The 13,915-nt window shown below is 32.1% G+C and overlaps 1 protein-coding gene across 12 annotated transcripts in view; it reads right to left on the bottom strand.

Annotated features, from left to right (window-relative positions):
- The window catches only part of ccdc120a (coiled-coil domain containing 120a), a 125,490-nt gene that overhangs the window by 60,367 nt on the left and 51,208 nt on the right, over positions 1-13,915 (bottom strand). For 4 of the 12 annotated variants that reach the window (XM_001921784.9, XM_073910063.1, XM_009303768.5 and 1 more), the window contains exon 1: positions 7,472-7,765. The exons of the other annotated variants lie outside the window; for them this stretch is intronic. The gene's annotated coding sequence lies outside the window, so the exon portion shown is untranslated. Of the gene's footprint in view, positions 1-7,471; positions 7,766-13,915 lie in introns of those variants that run through there. 12 annotated transcript variants of the gene reach the window in all.

Genomic DNA, 13,915 nt, shown 5'->3' with positions numbered 1-13,915 from the left:
GATGCGCAACACATGTGCTGACGGCAAGCTGAGCTCAACATGAGGGTGGCAATGAGGCAAAACCGAACATCAATAAAAAAGTATATACAGCTGCAGTGCTTGGACAAGGTGGTAGGTGTGATGTGGTTTTAAAAATGTTTTGAAAAAGTTACATTAACAATAAATATTTCTTAATATGTAATTATTACCAAACAATAATGTATTTAATGCATGTAATAAATATTGTAAAACATGTATTTTATAAATATTATACACACACATTTTTTTATATATAATTAACAGTATAGAATAGATGTTGACAATCGGTTTCAATAATGTTTTGACTTCAAATATGACTTTTAATAATTACAATAGAAATATTTTAATAATCACACATAAGTAAACATTTGTTAATATACTGTAATTATTCTTTAATTCCCCAATCTTATTTCCTATATTTCCGAAGATACCTCTCGACTGACTTGTCTTCTCCTGAAATGTGTGATGTTTGTGTATGGTCGGAGGGGTCCAGTTTCGCTGCATGTAAAAGTGTTGTGCCAAATAAAGGCTACTTATCATCATCATCAATATTATTGTAAAAAATTAAGTATTAAAACGTATACTTACTGTAACATACGTTTCTATATATTATTATTATTACTATTATATATTTTTATATTGTTACATTACATATTTATTTATGTATATTTATTGTGTATTTACTGATATTTATGTTCTCCCTGTGTTGGCGTGGGTTTCCTCCGGGTGCTCCGGTTTGCCCCACAGTCTAAAGACATGCGTTACTGTTGAATTAGATGATCTAAATTGGCCAAAGTTTATGAGTGTGTGAATGTGAGGGTGTTTCCCAACACTGGGCTGCAGCTTGAAGGGCATCCGCTGTGTACAACAAATGCTGGAATAGTTGGCAGTTCATTCTGCTGTGATAAGTAAGAGACTAAGCTGAAGGGGAAAAAATGAATGAATAATAAATAATAATGTATTTACTGTATGCATGTTAAAATATGTATTTTTTACATACCTTTAAATTTATCATGAAAATATTATAGAATCTATTTATATATTATTATTATTAGTATTATTGTTATTACATACAATATATAAAAATTGTATAATTATCAGAATATTTTTTCTTTTCCAGATTCCTTTTTTACTTCAAATTATTACATTTAAAATATTTAATAACCACATACAAATAAATATGTGTTAAAATGCAATTATTAAAAATAATCATTTTGTTGTGTAATACATGTTTCTATATATTATTATATATAATTTTATATTATTATATTGCATATTTTATATAATAAAAATAATAAGAACAATATGGAATAGTTATATGTACTGATTATATACATAAAATAAAAAATATATACATTAAAACGTATGAATATATTGTTATTTTGAAATGTTTTTTTTCCAGATGTTAACAATTGGTTCTAAATGTGTTTTGATTTCAGTTATGATATTTTATGTAGTTAAACTTAAGCTATTTTAATAATTGCATATTAATAATAAATATTTGAAAGTTGTAAAAACAAATAAATAAACACACATACAGACACACACATGCATATTGTCTGCATATTATTAAATTGTATATCTCCCTATTGTATATAATACAAACAATAAAAAGAATATACTTAGAAAAGATTTACTGTGTTCTAGGGGTGCATGATATTGGAAAAATCTAATAGTGCAATTTTATTTTTCTGCGATATGAATACGGTTCCAACAAGGTAGTTTGAATAGCACTATTTGAAGGTTTTCTGGGGGGCCTAACAGTATTCCAGTATAGAAATTGAATAAATCGCAATGCAACAAATGCTTTTCTTACTTTCCTTTGTCTAATTTCTAGTCCAAATATCAAAAAATTCTTAGATCAAGTACAAATATTGCTTTGTTTTCAACTTGAGAAGATATAAGTCAAATGAAGTGTTTTTAAAACAAGTGAAATGATCTGCCAGTGAAGGAAGTAAACTAATCTTGTTTTCTCTCTGATAAATGAAATGTAAAACAATAAAAAATTCTAAGTAAATCGTGTATATTCAGTATAAATACAGCAATTAAACACTGTAACTATAATTCACTCAACATTGCATATCTTGCAATGCGACTATATTGCAAGTGTGGACATTGCAATTTCCATGGTGAACCGATATATTGTGCAGGCCTACTTCGTACATTCAGTCATTTATTTTCTTTTTGGCCTAGTCCCTTTATTAATCAGGGGTCGCCACAACGGAATGAACCGCCAACTTATTCAGCATATGTTTCACACAGCAGATGCCCCTCCAGCTGCAACCCATCACTGTGAAATACTGCAGTGTATACATCAAATATAAATAAAAAATATTGTCATTTAGAGAATTTTTTTATTTTTTTGCAGATGTTGACAACTGGCCAGAATAACAAAATATTATAATAGAGATTGGAGACAAAACCCTTCTTAGATCCATTCACAGAAGTTTCATTTCATTCAAATCATGGGGTTTATTTAAATCTCTATCTGCACAAAATAGTGTGCAGAGGCTTGACTTGGCAAAAGCACTACTAATAAAAAAATAAATAGAATAATCTTTGTGTCGTGTGTCGACAGCCTGAGGCTTTTATAGGTTATGGGGTCATAGTCAGATTAATCTTTGTTCTTCAAAAAGTCATTTCTCTCAAAAGTCTTTGTCGACAGAAAAAGGCAAAACACAGAAAAGTGATGCCCTTTTGCAGCAAGCTCATTCTATCCATTAACCTGATCGATTAAAGCCTTAAAAATCACAGCTTTGTTATGCTGTAGGTCTTGTTTTTAACGAACACTATTCCTGGATTGGAGAGGTTATCAGTTCGCAGAGCGTCTGGATGTGACTAACTCTGAGGGCTGGTTTCCAGGTAGCTCTTCAAACACTTCAATAATCTCCTTCAACACAAAGCAACAATAAACTCTCCAAGTGACACTCCAGGCAAAGTCAACTCAAACTCCACAGGCAGATCTTTCCCCAGGAGTTACGACTTACAAACACAGTTTCAAACAACAGGAATACTTCTTTCTTACATTGGAAAAAAAGGGGTTTTATATTATTCTCACGTTCGCACTTTGGCGTTTAACAAAATAGTAAAGCAGAATTTAATAAGACTAATACATATTATTCATCACGATGTATTGTTATGAGCACATGAGCACATTATATTAGTGACTGTAAATCAGCATTTTAAAATGGCTTGTGATGGCTGTGACTAGGGCAGCAACTAACAATTCTGAGGTCATTACCGAACAATATCTGACTAAAGAAAGCCACTATTAACCAATAAGACGCAATGTAATATATGGATATAGAGCAAACATAAAAACCACTTTAAAAACTCAATATTTGCTTAAAACATCAAATAACCAGAACTAAAATGATTGGAAAATACAAAGGAATCACAAACATCTCCATTGCCATTTCTTGCCATTTACACTAAGACTATTTTAATAATCAATTAGTTGGCCAATTAATTTATTCAATTACTCGGATAAAAATTAAACACTTTTTTTTGCTTATTATAACTATATAAAACCAACTATATATTAATCATCAGGGTATTATTTATGTATAAAAGTATTATTTTAAAAAACGCAAAAGCTATACATATTAAGCTTAATGAGCTTTCATTTTGACTTTTTTACCCTTAAATAAAAATCGAAGTTTGTTTTTGAACAGTAAAATTTTTCTAAATACTCAATCATTCATTATTTTTGCATGGTTTAGTCTCTATTTCAGAGGTTGCCACAGCGGAATGAACCACCAACTACTCAAACTTATGTTTCACACAGCGGATGCCCTTCCAACTGCAGCTCACACTCATACACTATGTCCAATTAAGCCTACCCAGTTCGCCTATAGTGCATGTCTTGAAACTGAAACTGAAGCAACCAGAGAAAACCCACGCAAACATGGGGAGAACATGCAACCTCCACACAGAAATGCCAACTGACCCAGCCGATGCTCGAACCAGCGACCTTCATGCTGGGAGGCAAATGCACGACCCACTGCGCCAACAGCACCTAAGTTGCAATAGTAAAATTTTTCAGCATGATAATGATTGCAAACACACTGCTAAGGTAATGAAATCATATTTGGAGATAGGGCTCATATTGATGAAATGGCCTCCAAAGAGTTGAGACCTAAATATTAAATACAGTATGTACAGTATAGGCAATATTATAGGCAGTATGAGATTCACCTGGAGAGAAAAAGAAAGATATAACATGCTAAATCTAAGGAACTACTTTCAGCAATGCTGAAAGATGCTTGATATAAAATAGCACACAATTTCAGAAAAGTTTTTTTTTTCTGAATGTTGTTTACATATATCCCATATTTTGACCCTTGTAGAAATACAATTAATAAAAATATATAGTGATCAATAAAAACATCTCTCTTCAATGCATAATGTGAGTAATATGTGTGTTACAGCTGTAGTTGACTAAAATGCGAGTGCTCACTTTTCAACAATGTGACAACTTGAGACACGTTCACAGTATTGTTTACCATGCTTTGAATATTCTGTCTGAAAATTCCATCCAATGACTTAAAACAACATTAGCACTATGTAATTAACTGTGAACAATGTTGTACTTTGATAGTCATCATAGAGTACTAATATGATTTCCCTATTTGGAACTTTGATTTTAAGAAAAGTGCATCATAAATAACATTTATTATTTTATTTTTAGAACAGGGTTGCCCAATTGCTTTCTTATTAAGGGTGAAAACCAAACTTAATTGAGGGGTGTGGGCCAGAATTTAGCAAACTGTATTACATTAAAGTTGCTAAAAATTACAGAAAAGATTATAAAGAAAATATTTCTTTATAAACTAATGCATTATAACCAAAAATATATAATCAACCTATTACAGTAAAAACAAAGAATCCCATTTATTACACAATGAAGTTCAATGTGGAATACACAAGTCAAGATTTGCATTGATCTGGGAGCAATGTTTTGTGCATTGTCCTCTATCCGTTGAGAGACAGTATTTACATTTTTAAAAATCTGACTCATTTACAACTTTTTTATTAAAACATTTAATTGCAACTTGCTTTTTTGGAACCCAAAAAAAAAAACAAAATATGTTCCACTGAAATTAAGCCAGCGTTCCCCATCATTCTCCTTTTTTTCTCAGATGGGATGGTGGGGCAAATCAAAAATTACCATGGGTCAACTGCGGCCCACGGCCCTAGTTTGAGCATCTCTGATTTATAATTTGCAAAAAATACTTTTCTGAAATTATATTTAGATGTTGAAAGTCTGGATGTGCGAAAACTAACTGACCCCCAATGTTGTTTATAGCTTAGAGCAGCTAAAACATAAGATTAAACCAGCCAATATTCTTGCAAAAAACAAAAGATAGTCACAAATCAGCTCATTGATAAGATGAAGACAGTTGATCAATATTTGCAAAAGCACTGCAGTCTAAAGTTTACCACATCTACTCAACAGTTAAGGAGGATCACTGCAAACCAAATACATATACAGTGCTCAGAATATAAGTACACTTCCCCCACACACCCCCCCCCCCCCACAAATCTCTCATTCAAATGATTATTTTCTATAGGATGTTTTACAATATTAAATTTGTGCATGTACATTAGTTTACTGAAGCCAAATCTAGAACTAATCTTACTAAATGACTTACAATAATGGTTCAAAACTAGTAGCCCAAATTTATGTTATAGAAAAATATTCGGTAAAATAAAAAAAATAAAAATAAAAAAAGCAAAAATCAAGAGAAACAAAAAATATATACAATTTTGTTTAAATGTTGTAGGTTGTAATTTTTTTTTGCAATATTTTGCAAGCATTTAAATGTATTATTTTGTAATTTCTAAAGATGTTCTGTGACAAAAATATTATTTTAATAAATATATCTGTTTAATAAATCTATTTTGCTCAAATACACCAATATATATTACCCATATTCACTGAGAAATGCATAAAAATATTCATTTTCAAAATGGGGTGTACTCGTATATGCTGAGCACTGTATGCACAATTGGGGTAAAGTTGGTTTCACATTTGCACAATCAGACTTTCTCCTTAATATTATATTTTCAGAAAAGTATTCTTTGCAAATTCTAAATAGGGAAGTCACATTAGCAGCCAAAGACGTACAACATTGTTGACAGTCAATTAAATAGTGCTAATGTTGTTTAAGTCATACTTGCATGCTATTGCTGACCGAATATTCAAAGTAGCAATAGTTTAATAAACAATATAGGGCAAGAATAATATAATAAACACAGTTCTGAAGCAAAATTGTAAGTAGTAAAATCTCCTTACTACAATTGTACCACAGTTTTGTTTATTAAACTTAATTATAATAGTAAACAATAAAGGGACTGTTACAAGTTGTCACTGAACAAATGTGTGAATATAAAACCCACTTTAAAAATCACCATGCACTCTGAAAACGGTGAGCAAGTGCTACCACACGAAATGGTCAATTGTGTGAAAGTACAAGTCCCATAAGGTCTTGTTAGTGCCGGCCTACTGTATGTCAAACTAGTCCAACAGACTCAACACAATGGGGCCGAGCACCTGATAAATTAAATAATAATCCTGTCATCACATCCTCTTCCCCGAAGGACAGGATTTTCAGCATCCTAATGGTCTCGTACAGATGTATCCGGAGCTCACATCCATGCAAACATAGAAATCCTTTAATATTTTGCTTTACAATGTGATTATTTACATGTACCGCAGATAAACATGGCTCAAGCCACATCAGGTTGTCATTACTATAATAATTACAAGCCCACATTAATAAAATACTACAGTGTTTTTGAACTATACTATAGTAAAGTGATGTATATACTGTACATACACTTATATTGTAAATATTAAAATGTTTACAACACTTTGTGAATGAATGCTACATCATAATGAAGTATAAACTATAGTAAACTGACAACCTGTAATAAATATTGTAGTATACTTTAGTTTTTACTACAGTAAACTGTGGTGTGATTTGTATTGTAGTATAATTTTCTATAACCTTACAGTTGTAGAAAACTTGTTTTACTACAGCTGTATAATCACACAGCAACTATGAAATTACCACAACAGATTAGTTCAAGTACTTTACTATAGTAATCTTCAAAAATACTATATATTGTAAGGAAAAATACAGAAAGCAAAATACAACAATGAAAATTTAATTGTTCATACCTAAAAAACTAAACCTAACTACTAAAGTTTACCTAACTACAGGTTTATAAGTCAGCGAAAACAAATGTAACAACAACTGTTATCGTTACAGTGGTCATAGTCACGATAAATCAGAATACATTATATTTATATCTCCGCATAAGACTAACTAAAAATATAATTAGTAGTTCTACAATAGTACATGTACAAAAATATGATAATAAGCGTGCTGTCATGCCATATTTGTTGGAAAGATGTTAAAAATGTGATTGTTTTAAAAATTCTTACCTGTAAAAGTAAATCCTTTCGCAAACGTTTTAAAGGCACGTCGGTTTGTTTACAGTCAATCACGCGTCAGTAACGTTAAATCATCCTCATCAGCTGAGGTAAAGCCGGTAACCGCATCGCTCGAGTAGCCAAAAAAGCAAAATGTCAGTAATGAAATCACTCCACTGACGCATGAATAACAGATAAGTTGTTGTGTTTAAATGATAAACCAATAGTCCAGTGTTGCGGCATACAAATCCATTGACTTTTCAGAGCAGTTTCTTCGCTCTGAACTCAGCGCACTCCAGCGGACACAACCAAACAGAGGAGCACGGGGAGAATTAAAGGCTCGGCTTATGAATATTAATTACGTAACACAACACGTCCACCCTGCAGGACGATCTGATTGGTGGAAATGTGCCAGTTAGTAGGCGGGCTCTAGGAAGAAGGGAATCCTGCCGTTGCATTGGATAGAACTATGAATATTTCATAAGATTATCTAACAGGACGCTGCGAGAAAGTTACCAAGCAACAGCTGAATAATCCAATTAATATTAATAAGGAAAGCATCCATAGTAAAAATAAATGAATGAATGAATGAATACATGAATAAATAAATAAAAAAAACTATATTTTTTTCAGCTCTCCTCTTTCAGAGACTGCATTGATTTAAGGTCTTAAATTATATGGGATTAAAATGATTACTTTCCTTTGACAGATCATCCTACAGTTATTTAAGTTAATAACATAAATAATTTATAAATAAACCTTTATTCATTTGTTTATTTAAAAAATATTCATTGATGTGATTTAGGATTTCTGGTCTATCTTTGTTAAACTTATTTCATTCCTTCGGGCGGATTTTAGCTGCAACCTTGATCAAACACACATGATTTTAATTACCAAGTGCTCCTTCAAGTTGGTTTAATTGTGTTTGATTAGGGATGAAGCTAAATTCTGCATTAAGGTAGATCTCAGGAACACCCCGATTTAGTCATTTATCCTCCAAGTTTCTTTTTACTATTGAACACAAAATAAGATATTTAATAGAATGTTTTTAAAAAATGTAAAAAAAAAAAAAAAAAAAAAAAAAAGCCATTGATTCTCTTATTATTTCATAGTAATTTTTTTAGTAATCTTCAGAATATCTTGTTTTGTGTTAAAAAATATCTGAAAAAGTCCACTCAAGTGTGAGCCAACGAATAGGAAATGTTCATTTTTGCGTGAACTAGATGAATAATAAATGCACGTGATAAAACAAAGAGGAAAAATCAAGAGAAGCAAAAAAAATATTAATAAAATTGTCTTTGCAATTTATTTTTGCAATATTTTGCTTGAATTTAATTGTATTGTAATTGTGGTGACTAAAATATTATTTTAATAAATATATCTGTTTAGTAAATCGGTTTTGTTTAAACGCACCAAAATACATTGCCTATATTCACTGAGAAATGGAGACAAATATTGATTTTCAAAATGAGGTGTACTCAATTATGCTGAGCACTGTGTATGTGTATGTATATATATATATATTATAATTATTATTATTATTATTATTATTATTATTATTATTATTATTATTATTCTTTAAACAGATCTCCAGCTCTCGTCTTTCACAGGCTGCATTAATTAAAGTTATTCAGCTTGAATTAAATTACACTGGTTAAAAATGGTTAACTTTACTTTCCTATGATTACAGTAATTAAGCTGAATGAGATATTATTATTATTTTTATTATTAAATTTATTTTGATTTTTAAATATTCACTGTGATTTGGGATTTCAGATCAATCTTTATTAAACTTATTTATTAAAGGGATAGTTCACCCCCCCCCCCCAAAAAAAAAAAAAACTCTGTCATTATTTATGACCATTCATCCTCCAAGTTTCTTTTTTCTGTTGAACACAAAAGAAGATATTTAGACGAATGTTGTAAAAATTGATTTTCTTAGTATTTCATTGTAGTTTTTCCAGCATTGAATCTTATTTTGTGTTCAACAGAAGAAAGAAATTCATAAAAGGTCAAGAAATACTTGAGTGTGATTAAACGATTAGGAAATTTTCATTTTTGCATGAACTATACCGATATATAAATAATCATGTGATAAAAAGCAGATCTGTAATTTTGAATATATATACAGTTGATGTCAGAATTATTACTCCCCCCCCTCCTAAATTATTAGACCGCTTGCTTATTTTTTCTGCAATTTCTGTTTAACGGAGAAAAGATTTTTTCAACACATTTCTACACATAATAGTTTTAATGACTCATCTCTAATAACAGTAAATGATGACAGTAAATAAGACACTTCTATGCAGCATAAAGTGACATTTAAAGGCTTAACTAGGTTAATCTGGTTAACTAGGCAGGTTAGGGTAATTAGGCAAGTTATTGTATAACAGTGGTTTATTCTGTAGATTATTGAGGGAAAAAATTTGCTTAAAGGGGCTAATAATTTTGTCCCTAAAATGGTGTTTAAAAAAATAAAAACTGCTTTTATTCTAGCCGAAATAAAACAAATAAGCCTTTCTCGAGAAGAAAAAATATTATCAGACATACTGTGAAAATTTCCTTGCTCTATTAAACATTATTTGGATTATATTTTAAAAAGAAGAAAAATAATGGAAGGGGGCTAATAATTCTGACTTCAACTGCATATTTGTTTGTTTAAAGGGACAGTTAGTCATCATTTAGTCTATTCATCCTCCAATTTTCTTTTTTCTGTTGAACACAAAAGAAGATATTTAATAGAATGTTGTAAAACAAAAGCCATTGATTTTTTATTATTTTGTGCTCCTACTATGGATATCAGCGTCTGCTTTTCCCCAACATTCTTCAGAATGTCTTTTGTGTTCAACAGAAGAAAGAAATTCATAAAAAGCCACTCAAGTGTGAGTAAACAATTACAAAGTTTTTACTTTTGCATGAACTACTCCTTTAGGTAAATAAAAATAAATAAAAACAAAACAAAATAAAGATCATTCAATTTCCTTCGGCTTAGTCCCTTTATTCATCAGGGGTTGCCACAGCGGAATGATCCGCCAACCTATTCAGGATATGTTTTCCACAGCAAATTCCCTTCCAGCTGCAACTTAGTACTGGGAAACATCCATACACACTCACGCACACACATACAGTACGGGCAATTTAGTTTATTCAATTGACCAATAGCACATGTGTTTGGGGTAAACCGGAGTACCCAGAGGAAACCCACGCCAACACGGAGAGAACATGCAAACAGAACACAAAGAAATGCCAACCGAACCATCCAGGACTCAAACCAGCGACTTTCTTGCAGGGAGGCGACAGTGCTAACCACTGAACCACCTTAGATCTGTATATCTGTAAATACTTTCACATCCGTTTTCATATTGCATTTCTGTAGGCCAGCTGTTGTGCTTTTCTCTAAGATCTGTGTTTAAATTACTGGTGACTCTAGAGGATTCAGAGACGTCTTAAAGAAAGTGGAGCAGCGGCCTCATGGTGATCGAGGTGCTGAAAACTGAGACATGTTTCGACTACCTTCAGTTTCCCAGAGGGACAGAGCTGTGCCTTCATTTGCAAACCAATTGGCTTTAAAACAGGATTTCTATTCAGATGTAAAGGATGTCATCTACATCAAACAACAGCTCGATCCTTTCAGCTGAGCGGGCTCATATTACACACGATAATTGGAGAGAAACATGAAAACTATGTAGAATCATGTTATACATTTGTAACACAAATGCAGCAACAACTTTATTATACATTGACTTACACTTAGATTTTGGATTTGGATTTTAGTTTTTATGTATGTTTTATTGTATTCCAGCACTGGATTATATAAAGTCAAAAGGATTCACCCTCCTATGAATGTTCTTTTTCTTTTTCAAATATTTTCCAAATGAAGTTTAACAGAGCAAGGAATTTGTTAATCATTTTTCTTCTGGGGAAATCGTATTTGCTTTATTTCGGCTAAAAAAAAAAGCAGTTACCACTGTTAAAAAATGACTTGCCTAATTACCCTAACTGGCCTAATTATTGTAATTAACCTAGTTAGGCCTTTAAATGGAACCTCAGATGAAAATCATCTTTTGTAAGCTGTTTTTTACAGAACTGTGTATATGGTATAGTGTGTCCACAGTCATACTGGAGTAACATAAACACAATAAGTCTCTTTTTTTTTATTCTGATGTTTGCAGAGTTACTGAAGTTTGTCCTGCGCGCTTGCGGTTTTTTAGTTACTTCTTTGGTTTGGTGCGTTAATGTGATCGTTACTATTATTCATATTATTGATAATGAAATGAGAGTGACGGTTTAACTAATTGCACATTGTGATTGACTGTGGAATAAAAGGGTGGAGTTGGAGAATGTGTCACACACTGAGGAAGGCTTTGTGCCGAAACGTTTGTTTGTCTGTTATCACCCGTAAAATGTAAGAAAAAGTAAAAATAAAAACAGTATGAAGCAATTGAGTGTGAATTATTAATTCTGATGTTAAAATAGGATTTAAATCCCTCCTATGTTGAGGCTGATTGCAAAGTGACATAGAAGTACAGTTTCCCCACCCACTGAATTGATTGACAGCCGAGTATTAACATGTTTCCGTAGTAACATGTATAATGATATCAACAAGACAGGACGTGCGCAAAGCAACCAGGATTAAAAGATCTGTTCGGCTCGCTGTGATCATCAGTCATCATCAAATGTGATCAAGAATGAGTTTTACAACTGTAACAGCGCCATTGTGGTCCAGTGGTAAGCATGTTGCATTATAACGTCATCATTCCGTGTTCGATCCTCACCTGAGTAATTCTTTTATTTTATTTTTTACATTTTTATTGTTAAGACATATAAAACTGTAAGGTTGTTGAACATTTAAAGTTCTAAAGCAGCTGTTTTCTTGAAAAAGACGTGATAGTGTAATTAGAAACTGAATTGGAAATGACCTTATTTTAATATAGTCAGTCGTGAACTGAGGTGGGCCGGTCTGCTTGAAACTCCAGGGCTGAAAAGGAGTCCCACTCCGGCCCTGTTTGCCGTGCAAAAACAGTGCAAAGTTAAATGTGTGTGTGTGTGTGTGTGTGTGTGACTCATCGTTGCAGAAAAGCTTGAATAAACTCCACAGCAAATACATCAAATAATCATTGGGAAAGCTCTAACAGAAGTATTTCTTACAAACATTACATGAGATCTGCTCCCTCATGTCTGTCACTGTGCTGTTTATCTGACGGAGAGGAAGACACACTGACAGGCCCCTGAGAACGGTGGGTGGGGAGAACTAGCATTAAAGACACAGGCCACCAAAACAGCTACAATGTGTTTAGAGATGAAAATTGTAATGTTCTGAAAAGTATAATAAATAACCTGATGGGTGTTTTGAGTTGAAACTTTGCAGACAAATTCTGGAAACACAAAAGACTCATAATAAATCTTGAAAGAGAGGTAAAATAGGTCCACTTTAAATGTCACTTTAAGTTGAAAACTAGTATCTTGAAAAATATCTAGTAAAATATTATGTGCTGTCATCATGGCAAAGAAATCAGTTATTAGACATGTGTTATTCAAACGTTTGTGTTTAGAAACGTGTTGAAAAAAATCTTCTCTTCATTGAACAGAAATTGTGAAAATAATATACACGCTGTAATAACATACTAGTTGCCTCAAATTTTTAAGCAGAATCAAATTAACCCTAATGAGTCATTTAAACTCATATTATATTAAACTGACTTAAAACAACTTGCACAACTTATAAAATTAAGCTAGAATATGATTAATAAGTTAAAACTAACTAAAAACATATGTCTTTATGACTAATTGATCATATCATTTTATACAGTGCAGGCGGACTAATAATTCTTACTTTCTGTCTGTACAATGTAAAAAGCATTTTGTTGACTTTATCAAATTGAGTCAACTTGTTGCCTTAACATGAATAAAATACACTCACAAAGAAGAAGAAAACCTTTGCTACTTCTTTTATCCTGTTTATTTAATAAATTATGGAGTGTGGACCTTTTCTTTGGTACTTTCCTGGTAGATTTACAGTTGCTTAAAATGATTCAATAAATTAACCATGTGCATATCTGTCAGCTTAAATTAAGTCAGCTTAACAGTTCTAAGTAACAATGGGTTTACTCACCTTTTAAGTAAACTTGTCACAGGTTTACTAAATTTTTAAGTAAAGCAACTTATGTCTTTTTAAATTAATATTTATTTTACGTTTGTCATTCACTAAGTTTATTTTCCTTTAGCTTAGTCCCTTATTAATAAAGGGTCGCTACAGCGGAATGAACCGCCAACTATTCCGGCATATGTTTTACACAGTGAATGCCCTTCCAACTGCAACACAGTACTGGGAAACACCAATACACTCTCATTTACACACACACACACACACACACACACACACACACACACACACACACGCACACACGCACACACGCACACACGCACACACGCACGTAACATAGGGAGAACAGGCAA

The sequence above is a fragment of the Danio rerio genome, chromosome 8 (assembly GCF_049306965.1).
Source record: "Danio rerio strain Tuebingen ecotype United States chromosome 8, GRCz12tu, whole genome shotgun sequence".
In the NCBI taxonomy this organism is placed as follows: Eukaryota; Metazoa; Chordata; class Actinopteri; order Cypriniformes; family Danionidae; genus Danio; species Danio rerio.
This window is presented reverse-complemented; position numbering and strand designations above follow the sequence as displayed.